Consider the following 16798-nt stretch of genomic DNA (forward strand, 5'->3'; position numbering starts at 1 on the left):
AAAGACAATACCCTTGTGTATTTGGACATTTGCAGGTTTAAGAAAACAAACCACATCAGCCAAATATCTTCTGGACAAAAGAGTGGTCAGACAAGACAAAGTTTGAGCCAGTCACCTGAACATTAGACTTTTGATCTGAGTGTCCGGGATTCAAGTCCCTGTTCAGGTGACCAGTGATAGGGTCTCAGGTCCACTTGCAAATGCCTCCTTTTTGCCCACAAAATACAAGGGCAACAGGACAATCTCTTGGTACTTTATGGAAACGATGTGAGGTGCCTGGCTTTTAACTCGAAGTGGAAAGACTTGTGTAGCCCCTCACACAAACCATGTGTCTTCCTCCCATGCACATGTTGCCAGCTGATCCTTAACATCAGTCACAGTGGCTGAGAGGTGAAGGCGTTGGACTCAAAATCCAATGGGGTTTCCCTGCTCAGGTTCAAATCCAGTCTGTGACGCTTTGGTTGGGCATTTGTTGCCGCCATGCTGTTTACCTTGTGGTGGAGTACTGTTGGTTATGAGGGCCGGGGTGTTGTCCTTTCGCGGTCCGCATTCTCTACACTGGTGGTCTGGATTTTGGGTAGAGGATAATGGGGTCCACTGTCTGCTTCTTGCAGTCTCGGTGGCCGAGAGGTTTGTTGCCACTCTGCTTTGACATGCTGTTTTCTGTACCTCTCCCCGGTCTTTCAGCGGCCTTGTCGAGGGTGTTTCACAGGTGGGTGGTGTGATGTTGGATATGGGGGGCAGTGGGTTGTCGCCGTTTTGTTGTTCCTGGAGCAGATAAAGAAGAGTGGCCAGTACGGGGGGTTGAACCCGTAACCTTGGCATTATTAGCACCACACGCTGACCAACTGAGCTAACCGGGATAGTGGCAGAGAGTTGCTGGAATGACAAGGCGCTACGAAACGTGTATCGGGCGGAGCCTCTCCGACCCACACGTCGGCTCCAAATCCCACCTCCTGGGGCTCTTCCGGCACCACTCCTCTCCCTGCTCCAGCAGCAGAGCGCCGTCTGACGACATCGGGAGTGTCGTCCCCATGCAACTGGGAGCCAGTCGCCTTTTGCCAGCGGAGAGGAGTCACCGTCTACGCCTGTGGCTGTGCCTGTACTGTGGGAGTCCTACACAATTTCCCGCTGTCCAGTTCGCCCAGCACGCCAACGCTCTTCCTCCGCCAGGGATATCCCCCAGCTGCTGGCACTGGCACCGTCATCCGCTTTGGTGGGCCGACTTCAGGTGGAAGGTACGATATCCTGGGCGGGGGAAGCTTCTCCTACCACAGCATTAATTGACTCTGGGGCGGACGAGAACTTCATTGATAGCGGACTGGTCAGTTCTCTTAACATTCCTACTGTTGAGCTTGTCCCCCACAAGAATGTCTGCTCGCTAGATGAACATCACCTGGCATGCATTACGCATCAGACGTGCACCATATCCTTGGTGCTGTCGGGAAACCACCACAAGGTCACTAATTTTTTTCTTATGCTCTCTCGCTCAGCTCTGTTAGTACTCGGCCTCCCCTGGCATCCCTTGTGTGTGTTGTGATGTTTTGTCATTCAGCGCCACTTTGCAGAGGCACATCCACTCGACAATTTAATTTGTTCTCCGACAGTGTTTCCCAATGTGACATTGGTTGTGCAGTGGTAGAATTCTCGCTTGCCAAGTGGGAGGCCCGGGTCCGATTCCCGGCCAATGCATTATATCTCAGCTTATACCTTTCTTTAGAGCTCATGTTGAAAAAGTACAAAGGCTCTTTTCCTGCGAAAGTGCAGTATTCAGAATGACACCTGAAACGTAACAGACCGGACCACCCGAGAGTTAAGGTGGGCAGCACTTAGTGAAACCTGACTGCAGTCATGCTGTTGTAGTCTCTGTCGCGCAATTGCTCAGCACGTTTGGCTGTTAACTGAGAGGTTGGTGGTTCGATCCCACCCAGGGACTCTCAATTCACACATGTGTTGGACTTTGGACTCCCTCCCTTGTATGAACATTTTTCCCCATTGGCGAACTGTTTTTGTGTTGGTGCCAGATACACTGCTGGCACTGTGGCTAAGCTGGTCAAAGTGCCTGTCTAGTAAACAGGAGATCTGGGTTCAAATCCCAGCAGTGCCTGGGTGCTTGGTCAGTGAAACTTTGGCAGCTGATTTCTGAACCATGTACTTCTATTTGTCACTTGCCCTTCAAGAACTAATTGACGTTGCATCCACAGCTGACGTGATTGTTGTGGATCCCATTACGCCAGAAGGTGCTTGAATCCAAAGAGTATGACATTGTGATGTGTTGCCATTTAGCGCCACTTTGCAGAGGCTCATCCACTTGACAGTTGAATTTTTTTCTCTTACAGTGTGTCCCCACGTGGCATTGGTGGTTCGGTGGTAGAATTCTCACTTGCCAAGCGGGGGCCGCGCACGTGTTGTTGACATTTGCTGCCAGCCAATCAGGATGCGACACAGACATCAGACAAGCAAAGAGACTTGCCTGCCACGCGGGCATGATTACCATTACCATTATCATTACCATCTACCAGGGATGGCAACTGAATTAGGAATCAATGCCAGAAACCTGCTACAGGATTTCAGATAATGTTTTGATGCAGACTGATTAATGATGTTAATCATGATGCCTCTGATTAATTAAATTAATTAATCAATTAAAATTAATTAAACCATTACCTGTGAGAGGTAAGTTACACCATTGCACTAAACATTGATAGAATAGTTAGTAATCGAGTTAGTAGTGAATAACTAACAATGCTTGTGGGGAAGTCAGGGCCACCGTCAAGCTGAAGAAGGAGTCCTATCCAGCATTGATGGCTTGTGGGACTCCGGAAGCAGCTGACAGGTACTGTCAGGCCAAGCGGTTCGCGGCTTCGGCGGTTGTCCAGGCAAAAACTCGGGTGTGGGAGGAATTCAGTGAGGCCATGGAGCACGACTTTCGGTCGGCCTCGAAGGGGTTCTGGCAAACCGTCCGGCGCCTCCGAAAAGGGAAGCAGTGCCCAGTCCACACTGTTTACAGTGGAGACGGGGCCTGCTGACCTCGACTGGGGATTTGTTTTGGTGAAGTAGGTGCAGACACATCTATTAAAAAATGAAAATACAAAATATACAGAATGCAGTGTAAATACATGTACGCAGTCTGTTTTTTGTTTGTTATTCCGGAAGTGATTGTTTTTCCTAAGAGTCCAAACTTAGCGTTAGTTTAACGCATATAGAGTGTCAAAGTGGCAGGGTGAGGCAGAGGTGGGGTGTGAACAGTGTCGGGGGGGGGGGGGGGGGGGTTCCGGGCCTTGTTGATGAGGCTGACAGCAGACAGGAAGAAACTGTTCTTGTGGCGTGAGGTTTTGGTCCTGATGGACCGCAGCCTCCTCTCAAAGAGACTGTGTCCAGGGTAAAAAAAAAAAAAAATCTAGCAAGACAGCCTCAAGGTCCAAAAGCGTTAAGGCAGTCCCATAGTGTCCCCACATCATGCCATGTGTCTATTTGCCTTGAGACATGAGTAAATTAGCTTAAATGCTAACATGCTAATGGTCATCATGTTAGCACCAAGCAAGAGAGTCCTTTTTCAGTCGGGTCTAAAAGTGGGGGCAATGTGAAGCTGTGTCTGTGACACCTACTATGTTGCTGTGTCCCTGGTCCAGTGTGTTCCCATCTTGGGTTGAAATGTCCCCATGATGGTAACGGGTGGGGAATACAGTCCGTTGATGAGGATAAGCGGGATGGATTTCAGTGGTTAAAGTCTCCAGCTACCATGAAAACGGTCATGGGCCACGAGCCTGTTCTGAATTCCCCTTTGGCCAATCGACACCACATCAACTCAGCAGCAGTCCTTGTTAGTATAGTGGACAGTATCTCCGCCTGTCACGTGGAAGACCGGGGTTTGATTCCCCGACGGGGAGTTCCTCTTTTGTATGTCACGTTGCGGTTGCAACAACCAGTCCGGTTAAACAAACCCTTCTCATTAGAACAAAACCTCTCTTAATCTTCTTCTCAAGGTGTTCAGGTGTCTTGTACAATCTGACAGTCTTTTGCTGCCAAATCATTCCAGTCGTGGATAATGGAGCTGACCAGGAAAATGCCAGCTGTGGGATTTCAACCAGAGCCTCCTGAGCGTAAGGAACCTTAATCTGGCGCCTTCGGTCACTCATCCACCCAACCTAAAACGGTGCCCTGATCAGGAAAAAAACAACTGTGACCTTGTGGGGTTCACTGACAAAAGAGGACACTCAAAAGCAGCCGCACAAAGCAGGGTACTTGTACAGATGTCGGAAGCAGAGTGGCGCAGCGGTAGCGTGCTGGGCCCATAGCCCAGAGGTCGATGGATGGAAACCATCCTCTGCTATGGCTGTGCTCTTTACGTGTCCTTTGAAGAGCTTGCAGATGTATTGTCTTTGTTACTTAGCTGACCTGGTCCAGTAAAGAGTTCACGCTTCCTTGACTGCTGTTCTCGATGCATTTATTGCTCTTGAGTGCATTCACACGCCATTGCGGGACATTGAAGCATCGTGAAACACCGCAACTGTCCTCACTAGTCCATTGTCACTCTTATGGACTTGAAGAATCCCAGCCAGTTTCCGTTTGTTTCGGGGAACCTCCTCCTCTTTGACGATCACCACATCTCCAACTTGCATGTTTCTTTTTGGCGTATGCCATCTTTGTCTCAGAGCAATGTTGGTCAGATACTCCTTCCACCGTTTGTTCCAGAACTATTCTGACAAATATTGCAATTATCTCCATCTCATTTTAGTATACAAGTCCATCCATCCATCCATTTTCCTCCGCTTATCCAGGTCCAGGTCGCGGGGGGCAGCAGTCTTAGTAGGGAAGCCCAGATTTCCCGGTGACCGGCCACCTCCTCCAGCTCCACCGGGAGGACACCAAGGTGTTCCCAGGCCAGCTGTGAGACATAATCCCTCCAGTGTGTCCTCGGTCTGCCCCGGGGCCTCTTCCCAGCTGGGTATGCCCGGAACACCTCACCAGGGAGGCGTCCGGGAGGCATCCGGACTAGATGCCTGAGCCACCTCAACTGACTCCCCTCGATGTGAAGGAGAAGCAGCTCTACTCTGAGCCCTCCCGGATGACTGAGCTCCTCACCCTATCTCTTAGGGTGAGTCCAGCTACCCTACGGAGGAAACTAATTTCAGCCGCCTGTATCCGAGATGTCATTCCTTCTGTCATGACCCAAAGCTCATGACCATAGGTGAGGGTGGGAACATAGATCGACCGGTAAATTGAGAGCTTTTTAACCACGACGGTCCGTTACAGCGACCGCATTACTGTAGAGGCTGCGCCGATCCGTCTGTCGACCTCACGCTCCGACTTTCCCTCACTCGTGAGCAAGACCCCGAGATACCTAAACTCCTCCACCTGGGGTAGGACCTCATTCCCAACCCGGAGGGAGCACTCCACCCTTTAACGACTGAGAACCATGGCCTCTGATTTGGAGGTACTGAGTCTCATCCCAGACGCTTCACACTCAGATGCAAACCGTCCCAGTAAGCGCTGAAGGTGACAGCCCGTAGAGGCCATAAGAACCACATCATCTGCAAATAGCAGAGATGAGATTCTAAGGCCCCTGAAACAGATTCCCTCAACACCTTGGCTGCGCCTAGAAATTCTGTCCATGAAAATTGTGAACAGAATCGGCGACAAAGGGCAGCCTTGGCGGAGGCCAACGTTTACCGGAAACAGGCTCGACTTACTACTGACAATGACAACCAGACTCCTGCCCCGTTTGTACAAGGACCAGATAGCACGTAGTAGCGCGCCACCAATCCCCCCAAAGTACGCCACGAGGGACACGGTCGAATGCCTTTTCCAGATCCGCAAAGTACATGTAGACTAATGAAGACCAAGATGGTGGCGCGTCAACAACGCGAGGCTCAGCGTCTCTCCAGATTTTGCAAATCCGCTGTGTTTTATCTGCTCCTCGCTGTTTTTTTCATCCAGTACAGTGCTGCTTTAACATCCTATAGCAGACAGGAGCTCCTAGACATAAAGTCCTCCAACTCGGACCGTTTTATCGCCGATCTCCGACTCATCCCGGAGATCTCCAGGACACCGGAGGCTGCCTTTACCCAGCATTTTCCTTGCTAATGTCCGATCTCTGATCAACAAAATGGACGAACTACGACTCTGTATCACCAAAAACAAACGGATTATGTACTCAAACGTCATGATTTTCACAGAGACTTGGCTTAACAGCAGTATCCCGAACAATGCTATCGAGTTAGCAGGACGCTCCATCCTTAGGGCAGACAGGACTGCGGACTTTGGTAAAACCAAAGATGGAGGTTTGTGCATTTATATAAGCAATGCTTGGTGCACAAACTCTGTTATCACAGAGAGTCACTGCTCACCTAATGTTGAGCAAAGGAACCAAAATAGTTATGAGACTGGACCTTCTCTGCCAACGCTGCATCAGCAGGGGAATTAGCTCAAATGGTAGAGCGCTCGCTTAGCATGTGAGCGGTAGCGGTATCAATGCCCGCATTCTCCATAAACTCCTTTGTTTTACTGATGAAATGTTCCCAAGTAGCGAATACTAATCCGGGCCCCAATCCCTATGTCTCGGACAAATACAGCCATAGGTATCACCCTAAACTGAATTCAGAGTCCAGAGTGCTAACCATTACACCATGGAACCCTTTGTTTTGGATGTGACTGGCACCTTCTGGCGTATTCTTTCCTGGCAGACATAACATAAGAAACAGCTTGTCTTTCGAGCCGGACTTGAACCAGCGACCTAAGGATGCCAGCTTGAACCTCTACAGTCCTCCGCTCTTCCAACTGAGCTATCGAAGGTCTTGTTGTACAAGGACCAGATATCACGTAGTAGCGCGCCACCAATGGCATCCACCGTAGGGCCACAGTCGCCTCGACAATGGAGGCACAGAACATCCCTGCCTCCTTCTGGATCTTGCAGGTCACTGGGAAGATATTCGGTTCAAAGGACCATTTGGTACCGAACATGAAACTTTTGATCTGAGTGTCCGGGATTCAAGTCCCTGTTCAGGTGACAAGGTCTGAGGTCCACTTGCAAATGCCTCATTTTGCCCTCAAAATACAAGGACAACAGGACAACACCTTGGTGCTTTATGGAAAATACATGAGGAGCCTGGCTTTTAACTGTAACTGGAAAGGCTTGTGGCCCCGCACACAAACCAAGTATCTTCTGATCAGCTGATCCTTAACATCAGCTGTCACAGACATTGGCGTCGTTTGGGGACCTCATCCTGATCCACTGTTACCACTGATTTGTAGAGTAAGTCAATAAGTCATCATACTCTTACAAGAAGACTCAGTCCAAACACTCAATTGCTGCAGGGCAAGTAGGTTCCACCAAGACTTGAACTTGGACCACTGGATTCAGAGGCCAGAGTGCTAACCATTACACCATGGAACCCTTTGTTTTGGATGTGACTGGCACCTACTGGCGTAACAATGGAGGCTTTGCAAACCAGGACAACAACTTTACTCTTTGATGAGCGCTTAGTATTTTGGGGTACAATCCAGGGGTCTTGTGCTCTCACGGAAATGGCTGTCCTTTTCCAACAGGAGTTGAGATGAAACGTATTCAAATAGACACTCAAATGATCACTCAATCAGAATTACTCCGTTTGCCAATTTCAGACTGCGTGACAATGACTTAAGTCCAACTCCATTGACAGGGAAGCGGAAGTCCTTCAGACAAGACGGTATTGCCATTCTTTCCTGGCATACATAACATAAGAAACAGCTTGTCCTTCGAGCCGGACTTGAACCAGCGACCTAAGGATGCCAGCTTGAACCTCTACAGTCCTCCGCTCTTCCAACTGAGCTATCGAAGGTCTTGTTGTTTTGGGGCAAATGAGTACAGCCAAGCGTTTGACGGCGTCTTCACTGTGGACTGCTTTCCTTTCCTGAGATGCCGGATGGTGGTCCAGAATCTCTTCGAAGCCGTCCGGAAGTCCTTCTCCATGGCTTCTCCAAACTCCTCCCATGTCAGAGTTATTGCCTCAGCGAATGCCAAAGCCGCGGACCGCTTGGCCTGTCGGTTCCTGTCAGCTGAAGTCCCATGAGCCAAAAAGGCCCAATAGAACCCCTTCAGCTTGACGGCATCCCTCACCAATGGCATCCACCTTAGGGCCACAGCCGCCTCGACAATGGAGGCACAGAACATCCCTGCCTCCTTCTGGATCTTGCAGGTCACTGGGAAGATATTCGGCTCAAAGGACCATTTGGTCCCGAACATGAAACTTTTGATCTGAGTGTCCGGGATTCAAGTCCCTGTTCAGGTGACAAGGTCTGAGGTCCACTTGCAAACGCCTCATTTTGCCCTCAGAATACAAGGACAACAGGACAACACCTTGGTACTTTATGGAAAATACATGAGGAGCCAGGCTTTTAAATAGAACTAGAAAGACTTGTGGCCCCGCACTGTCAGAAGTGGGATTTGAACCCACGCCTCATTAGAGACTGCACCCTGAATGCAGCGCCTTCGACCGCTCGGCCATCCTGACCCTTCACATCTGGCTCCTTCTGTTCCATGAGAAACTAGGTCAGCTGTGGAATTGATCAAACATCACGATGGCCACATAAATAAAAACTAATATCTAGAGCAGCAAAAGGCCCGATTAGCTCAGTCGGTAGAGCATGAGACTCTTAATCTCATGGTCGTGGGTTCGAGCCCCATGTTTGGCGATTCAACAGTTTTATTGATACATCTGAAAGATATCTTTCCTGTTGAAAAGTGTTCAACATGCAGAAAACATTTCATTCCAAATACATAAAAACAAGTCTTTTGACCAAAGGCCTGGGGGCTCACTTCGTGTTCAAGTCCCTTCAGAGATCAAGCACATGTCCTTGTTCCTATTTGTCACCTTGATTTTTTTTGTAAAAGAAGGACTTCAAAGGGGCGGCACGAAGGTCTAATGGTTAGCGCGCAGACCTCACAGCTAGGAGACCAGAGTTCAATTCCCACCCTCGGCCATCTCTGTGTGGAGTTTGCATGTTCTCCCCGTGCATGTGTGGGTTTTTTCCGGGTACTCCGGTTTCCTCCCACATTCCAAAAACATGCTAGGTGACTCCAAATTGTCCAGGGCAGTACCCCGCCTCTTGCCCGAAGACAGCTGGGATAGGCTCCAGCACCCCCGTGACCCTCGTGAGGAAAAGCGGTAGAAAATGAATGAAGGACTTCAAAGGCCTTGTTTCCACCCAGTTTCGAACTGCGGACCTTTTGCGTGTTGTATCCAGTCGTATTGACTATTGCAATGCCCTGCTTTCTGGTCTTCCTAAAAGAAGTCTACAACTTTTACAACTTTAAAATCACTGCATTGGCTCCCTGTATGTTTCAGGATCCATTTGAAGGTTCTCTTAATGGTTTTTAAATGTCTTAGGGGTTGTGGGCCTTCTTATTTTTCTGAATTTCTTTTATGTTATGAACCCTCGCGGTCCATCAGGTCCTCCAACTCCGACCTGTTATGTGTTCCCAGCCCATCAGTCATCCGGGAAATATAAATTGTGTGTCCAAACTGGGGATGGATGCTCGTGTACACACCTTCAGACATCAAGAACATATCCTTGTTCCTATTTGTCATCTTGATTTTTTTTGTAAAAGGATGTCTGGAAAGGCCATGTTTCCACCCAGTTTCGAGCTGGGGATCTTTTGCGTGTGAGGCAAACGTGATAACCACTACACTATGGAAACCTGAAGGAAGGGCCTTTTAAGGGGACTGGTGAAGTCACAAAGCAGTTGCCAAACAATGAAACACGACAATGAGTCCAAAGTGGGGGCAGATTGACAATTGTCCAAATGGACAAAGATTTCTCCTTTGTAGGGAAAATTGTTCCAGAAATAATGGGTTTTTCTTCAACAAAACAAGACATCATAATTGCGGCTTGAAAGAAACACCTTAGCCACCCTCTGGGTCACTTTGATATCTCGGTGGACTCAACTTGTGCCCTTGGAGTCAATGGTTTGTAAATAGGCTTGTAACCTCCTCTAATCTTGTCTGGATGGCTGGATGGCCTTTTGAAGAATGAAGTTAAGGTCCTTTCAGCCAGCCAATAAGCCTTTTCAAACTATTTGCCAAGTCACAACATAAACAGGGATTGTTCTGAAAACCGGGCTTGAACCAGGGACCTTTAGAACTTCCGTCTAACGTTCTCCTAAGTGAGTATTTCAGCTTCTAAGGTGGTGTTCAGCTTTTTCAGTCGTGGGTAAAAGTGGGGGCAGGGTGAAGCTGTGTCTGTGCCACGTATGTTGCTGTGTAGCTGGTCCAGTGTGTTCTCATCTTGGGTTGGAATGTCCCCATGCCGGTAACGGGTGGGGAATACAGTCCGTTGATGAGGATACGAGCTACAGAAAATGGGAAGGATTTCACTGATTGAAGTCTCCAGCTACCATAAAAACGGTCATGGGCCACAAGCCTGTTCTGAATTCTGCTTTGGCCAATCGACACTACATCGACTCAGTAGCAGTCCTTGTTAGTATAGTGGCCAGTATCTCCGCCTGTCGCATGGAAGATTACGCGGTTCGATTCCCAGACGGGGAGTTCCTGTATTGTATGTCACGTTGAACCTTGAGCAGGGCTGCGGTTGCAACAACCAGTCCGGGAGAACAAGACCTCTTATTCATCTTCTTCTCCAAGTGCTCAGCTGTGTTGTACAATCTGACAGTCCTTTGCTACCAAAACATTCCAGTCGTGGATAATGGACCTGACCAGGAAAATGACAGCTGTGGGATTTCAACCAGTGGCTCCTGAGCGAAAGGAGCCTTAATCTGGTGCTTTAGACCACTCATCCACACAACCCAAAACGGTGCCCTGATCAGGAAAAAACTGTGACCTTGTGAGGTTCGCTGACAACGGAGGACACTGAAATGGAGCCGCACAAAGGAGGGTACCTGCACTGTTTACGTGTCCGTTGACCAGTTAGACCAGGATTCAATTGGCGGACTTGGAATTGTTTTTATGTGCAGTGACAGCAGTTCACAGACAGCGCTTAAAGATGACCCGAACCGTTCGACCGAGGACCAAGACAAATCCTATCTCCAGTCAAAACCTAACCAAATGTCAGTTCCCTGACCGGGAATCGAACAACGGCCGCGGTGGTGAGAGCACCAAGTCCCAGCCAGTAGACAACCAGGGACTGCATCATGGCTGCACGCTGAAAGGCAGAGACTGTGTCGCTTTTGACCTTCTCTGCCAACACTCCATCAGCAGGGGAATTAGCTCAAATGGTAGAGTGCTCGCTTAGCATGTGAGAGGTAGCGGGATCAATGCCCGCATTCTCCATAAACTTCTTTGTTTTTTGATGAAATGTTCCCAAGTAGCGAATACTAATCCGGGCCCCAATCCCGATATCTAGGCCAAATACAGCCATAGGTATCACCCCAAACTGGATTCAGAGTCCAGAGTGCTAACCATTACACCATGGAACCCTGTGTTTTTTCATGTGACTGGCACCTTCTGGCGTAACAATGGAGGCTTTGCAAACCAGGACAACAACTTTACTCTTTACGGCGTCTCATTGCGGTTGTGGCTGAGAATGCCACTATTGACTGAAGTTGGATTAGATAGTCAAGTCTTGTGGTGGAGAGTCTCAGGTGTGGAGTCTCAGGTGGAGAGGTTTGACGTTTCTGATCGAATTCAGAGGTCATCAGTTGGTCCTGAAAACGGTCTTGGCACTTCTTTTCACGATGAAAGGTATGAAAACAGCCCTGTTGCATTGGCCGGGAATCGGACCCGGGTCTACCACGTGGATCGATCCTGGACTCATTTCTGATCCTAACATCTCTTTTACAAAAGGCAAAGAACTCCTAGAAGACTGCGGGCATTGATCCCACAACAAGACAAGGTGATACCTATGGCTGTATTTGGCCTAGATATCGTGATTGGGGCCCGGGTTAGTGTTTGGTACTTGGGAACATTTAATCACAAAAAACAAAAGAGATTTTGGAGAATGCGGGCATTGATCCCGCTTCCTCTCACATGCGAAGCGAGCGCTCTACCATTTGAGCTCATTCCCCTGCTGTTGCAGCGTTGGCAGAGAAGGTCCAGTCTTATAACTATTTTGGTTCCTTTGCTGGACTACGTCAAAGCGACACAGTCTCTGCCTTTCTGAGTGCAGACCTAAAGCAGTCCCTGGTGGTCTAGTGGCTAGGATTCGGCGCTTTCACCGCTGCGGCTCGGGTTCGATTCCCGGTCAGGGAATTGACATTTGGATGGAGTCGCCAGATGGTCAACCTCCCCCCTGTAGGCGAACTCGTCGTCCACAGTACCGAGGCCATGTCGGCGAAGACGGCAGTACAATGCACAGATACAGCTTCACCCTTCCCCCACTTTAGGCCCAGACTGAAAAAGCAGAACCCACCATCACAGCTAAAATAGCCCACTTGGGAGAGCGTTGGACTGAAGTTCTAAAGGTCCTCACAATAAACCTCACTCCTCCTGATGGTCGTTACGTCTCTCAATAATGGGGCGTTAAAATGTGGATTTTCAAAAGGACAAAGACAATCCATCTGCAACCTGGTCAACGGACACGTAAACAGTATAGGTACCCTGCTTTGTGCGGCTCCTTTTCAGTGTCCTCCATTGTCAGCGAACCTCACAAGGTCACAGTTTTTTCCTGATCAGGGCACCGTTTTAGGTTGTGCGGATGAGTGGTCTAAAGCACCAGATTAAGGCTCCTTTTGCTCATTGGGCACTGGTTGTTGCACAATTTTCCACAGGAAAGAAATCTTGACGATGTATCACCAAAAGTGCTGAACCGCCCAATGTGGGGCTGAAACTAGCGCACAAGGAATAACTTGTTTAAGTACACCTTTTGGACCTTGATGACCCATCAAGAAGTCAACCTTTGTTGGTTCAATTCTCCCATTCACCATGAGGATGTGTGCTGGTTTAGTGCATATGCAGAAATTAGTTCCCATCGTGTAACCATGTTTCCTGTATTTGAGGTGGTATAGCTCAGTGGTAAAGCATTTAACTGCAGATCAAGAGGTCTCCGGTTCAAATCTGGGTGTCCCCTGATGCACTCCTTTGGTTTAAGAATAGTCTAAGTGTTAGAATAAAATGTAGATACAGGTATTATTTTGTTTGTTATCACCCTTATATCCATTTGCTTAGATAATAGAGAGAGTGTTTGAATGTGCTGAAGAAGGAATGTTCTTGTGACCCTGATCAGAGACCCCCCAGTGACCCCCAGGTCCTGGAGGTGCCTGGATGCACCAACAGCGAGTGTGTTGTGAGTGAAAGGGTGTCATCCCTTTGTGTTAAAGCAGGGGTGGGCAAACTGAGACCTGGGGTCCACATGCAGCCCGAAGGTTTTTTGACCCCGAGAGTGCGGCCCGCGAGTCAATAAGGTTGTCACCCGGTGCTAAAAGCCTTGTGTATACTAGTTGCAAGCAAAGAGACGGACTCGACAGTCTTCTGTGGGAAGACAAGCTGGCAGTCTTGTGTAATAAGATGGACCCACAGTGTTACGGAGTTGGCGGTCTTTCACAATAAGACAGAGTTGGCAGTTTTTGGTACAAAGACGGAGTTGGCGGTCATGTTAGGCTAGAAAAGGAGTGCCACCGCGGTGAAAGGCCTTTTCGGGGTTTGAATGTGAAAACGTTTTCAAAGTACGAATGAGTGTGTGAATGGGAGATTTTGTCACTAGACAGGTCTTCATATTAAAGGGTGAGAAAAAGAGTCTTTGAGGAAGCAGAGGCAAGAATTCTCCGCCCTCACCGGGGTAGAAGCTTGAGAATTACCTCAAAGAAAAGTTCATTACTCTCTCACTGACAAACAACCCTGTTGTTAGTTTTCCCTAGGAAGCTCATCACAACAGGGACCAAATTATTCCCAAGATGGGAAATAAAAGTGGGAAACCACAAGTCAAAAGGGAGGAACTAAAGTGCAAGGATTGGTGTTATGTGTTTCATTACCAACCAACCAAAATAAAACATTTAGAAATATGGATTAACGAGTATGGTTTTGACGGACAATTATCAATCCCTAAATTAATTAAATTGCAACAGGATATTGCGAAAAAGAACAAGAATCAAACCAATAAAATGCAAAAGGAAGGGTATGATGACCTGTCATATTGGAAGGAGCTGGCAGAAAAAAGACAGAAAGGCCAGGCTAAAATGAAGAAAGAAAGGAAGGCGAGAGAAAGAGCAGAAAGCGAACGTTGTAAAAAGGAAGAGTTACAAAACACAGTAAAAGTAACTGAGAAGAAAGACACAGACACGTTTTATACACACAAGGAAGATAACGAAAGTACAGTTATGCCAACCACAAGAGCGAGCAACAGCAGTCAAAATGAAGGTACAGTAGGTGGACAACCACGAGGGTATCCACAGTTACCTGAACCTCCACATTATGAGGACCATGGTGCCAGAACATCAGCATCAAACCCACCCCAGACAAGAGCTAAACCTCTTTCTGTTGAGTGGTCGAAACAGATGGGAGAAGTATTTTCTCCTAAATCGCCACCTAGTGTTATACCGGAAAACGATGCATTTCCAATGATAGAAGTACCGAACCCTAATGTAGCCAATGATGAACGTCCCACAATCCTAGTGTATCGTACATGGACACAGGATGATGTAAAGAAGGCCTTAGATGGTGTCACACCTGTAAAAGAGGACGCCGTAAGATTTATTACAGACATGAACAACTTGAGAATATCATACCACCTGAACGGAATAGAAGTACAACAAGTGTGGATGACAGCCTTAGGGCCAGAGTGGTGTCTGTGTAAAGGAAATTGGAGCCCCACATATGGCAATGGCCAACCTGTGGCCCATGATGACCCCACATTGGAGCAAAGAATCAATCAGTTGGAAGAGAGAGTCCTAGCAAAGTTCAGGAAAAGAGCTAATTACACAACAATAGGACAATGCAAACAAAAGCATGACGAATCATTTGATGAGTATAGAGTGCGTATGATTACGGTATTCAAACAAAATAGCGGCCTTGCTGAAGATGATGAACCCACAGGCCCATACCAACAACAGTTAAAGAACGCAATACATGCTAATTCAAATCCTGGCATAAAAGGGTGGGTCGATAAACATTTCATTGGAATGCCCACAGCAACTATGGCATACTATATCACACACGTGCAGCATGCAGCATGCAAAATGCAGGTGTTAAGTAACAAAAATAAGATGCAAAAAATAGACACCTTTGTTATAGATAACGGAGAAATCCTCTTTCAAAGTCAAGGACGATTCAGAGGAAAAGGTAGAGGAAGAGGTAGAGGAACAGGTAGACAGAATGTACGAAGCTATCCCAACACTACTGGATGTTGGAATTGCGGTGAAGAAGGTCACTTCTCCCGTGATTGTGACAAAGGCCAGTTTAGAAGGCAAGACCAAAAGCCATATTCAGCATGACTAGGCTTGTCTTAACAAATACAACTAGAACCAAATGATGAATAAGTAGTACAATTAGAATTTACAAGAGGTATTTGCCTTTGAACATCCCCGACCGGAAGTCACATTGGAAGTGAATGGTAAGACAATCAGATTCCTTTGTGACTCGGGAGCATGTAGAACAACTTGCAGATATGAATTTCTACATTTCAGATCTGCAGGCAATACATGGCTCAGGACTGCAGGAGGAAAATTTGAAAATAGTGGTCAACTCCCTACCAATAACGTTGTGGTCTCTAGGTCCATCAGATGTAGGACTAATTAAAAGTGCCCAACCTGTACAAATTAAAGCTAAAAATGATTACAGACCATGTGTTAGGCAATACCCAATAAAACCAGATGCATATGAAGGAATAAAACCAGTGATAGCAGATTTGTTAATAGCTAAAGCCTTAGTAGAATGTAACAACTCAAAATGGAACATCCTTATTTTTCCAGTGGGAAAAAGTGCCACTCTCTGTGGGATGGAGAATGATACAGGACAAGTTGTAAATCAAGCTGTGGTGGCCAGAGCACCTTGTGTGCCTGACCCAAACACTGTTAAATTCTTTACGAACAAATGTCACATAGTTCACCATAGTAGACATCAGTAATACATTCTTCTCCATTCCAATAGAGAAAGAAAGTCAGTTCTGGTTTGCATTTACGTTTGCGGAAAAAATATACATACACACGCCTACCGCAAGGATATTGTGAAAGCCCGATAATTTATTCACAAACAATGATAGCCATTATGTCTATGTTTAACCCCCAAATGAAAGCCAGATATTACTATATGTAGATGACATCCTACTAGCGTCACAAGATAGGAAGTCATGTGAAGAAGACACAATAGCCTTTTGCACCATTTAGCGAAAAAAGGCCATAAAGTGAGTAAAGACAAGCTACAATTTTGTAGGCAATGAGAGAAGTATGTAGGCCATCAGTTGACAGGGCAAGGATGAACTATTCTAGCGGAGAGGAAACAAGCAATTTTAAATGCACCTAAACCACAAACAAAAAAGCAAATGATGTCCTTCTTAGGATTCACTAATTAGATGTAGATGTTGGATTCCGAATCATGCACAAATAGTGTCACCGTTAACAAACTTAATGTATACAAATGACGTCACTCTTACAGTGGAATGAGGATCAGAAAAAGCATTTTGTGAAATTAAAAGAGTACTGGTAGGAAGTACGATTCTAGCACTACCTGATTACAGCAAAACATTTAAACAAACAGTAGATTATAAAGGTGTGAAGTGAGACTGAGGTCATGTACTCAGTCTTACTACAAGAGTATGGTGCAAAGAAACGACCAATAGCATACTACTCTTCTAAGCTAGATGCAGTAGCATGCGCCATCATACATTGTGTGCGGGCTGTAATAGCAGCATCTAAGGCCGTGGAAACAAGTGC

General features: G+C 47.2%; 7 non-coding genes across 7 annotated transcripts; 3 read left to right on the forward strand and 4 right to left on the reverse strand.

Moving 5' to 3' along the window:
* The first annotated feature begins 373 nt into the window (after positions 1-373).
* Positions 374-455, forward strand: trnal-caa (transfer RNA leucine (anticodon CAA)). The gene has a single exon. It is a non-coding gene; the product is annotated as a tRNA-Leu (tRNA).
* A 1579-nt stretch (positions 456-2034) lies between these two features.
* Positions 2035-2107, forward strand: trnat-agu (transfer RNA threonine (anticodon AGU)). The gene has a single exon. It is a non-coding gene; the product is annotated as a tRNA-Thr (tRNA).
* Positions 2108-6708: 4601 nt separating this feature from the next.
* Positions 6709-6795, reverse strand: trnay-gua (transfer RNA tyrosine (anticodon GUA)). Its single transcript is given in 2 exon segments — positions 6709-6744; positions 6759-6795. It is a non-coding gene; the product is annotated as a tRNA-Tyr (tRNA).
* Positions 6796-7733: 938 nt separating this feature from the next.
* trnay-gua (transfer RNA tyrosine (anticodon GUA)) lies at positions 7734-7820 on the reverse strand. Its single transcript is given in 2 exon segments — positions 7734-7769; positions 7784-7820. It is a non-coding gene; the product is annotated as a tRNA-Tyr (tRNA).
* A 590-nt stretch (positions 7821-8410) lies between these two features.
* trnal-cag (transfer RNA leucine (anticodon CAG)) lies at positions 8411-8492 on the reverse strand. The gene has a single exon. It is a non-coding gene; the product is annotated as a tRNA-Leu (tRNA).
* Positions 8493-9606: 1114 nt separating this feature from the next.
* trnav-cac (transfer RNA valine (anticodon CAC)) lies at positions 9607-9679 on the reverse strand. Its single transcript has one exon. It is a non-coding gene; the product is annotated as a tRNA-Val (tRNA).
* Positions 9680-12113: 2434 nt separating this feature from the next.
* trnae-uuc (transfer RNA glutamic acid (anticodon UUC)) lies at positions 12114-12185 on the forward strand. Its single transcript has one exon. It is a non-coding gene; the product is annotated as a tRNA-Glu (tRNA).
* Positions 12186-16798: the final 4613 nt, after the last annotated feature.

This window comes from Doryrhamphus excisus, linkage group LG6 (assembly GCF_037039965.1).
Source record: "Doryrhamphus excisus strain RoL-2023G ecotype Guam linkage group LG6, RoL_Dexc_Guam_v1.1, whole genome shotgun sequence".
Taxonomy (NCBI): domain Eukaryota; kingdom Metazoa; phylum Chordata; class Actinopteri; order Syngnathiformes; family Syngnathidae; genus Doryrhamphus; species Doryrhamphus excisus.